The following is a 245-nucleotide window of genomic DNA, read 5'->3' on the forward strand; positions in this document are numbered from 1 at the left end:
AGGATAGGGTCGTGTTCAGCCTGTGAGAGGTGGTCAGCAGCCACCGAAAGGTCGAGGTTAGGCCAGAGGTGGAAACAGGTTTGGTCGAGGTCGTGAAACACCAGGCAGAGGTCCTAGAAACACTGAGGTGAGATAGCCAGAATTGGTCTATGCTGCTCGTCGCTGAGAGGATGGGGATGCCCCTGACACCGTAACTGGTACGTTCCTGATTTATAATTTACCATCCACTGCTTTAATTAATATTG

Source organism: Gossypium hirsutum, chromosome A07, assembly GCF_007990345.1.
Source record: "Gossypium hirsutum isolate 1008001.06 chromosome A07, Gossypium_hirsutum_v2.1, whole genome shotgun sequence".
NCBI lineage: Eukaryota > Viridiplantae > Streptophyta > Magnoliopsida > Malvales > Malvaceae > Gossypium > Gossypium hirsutum.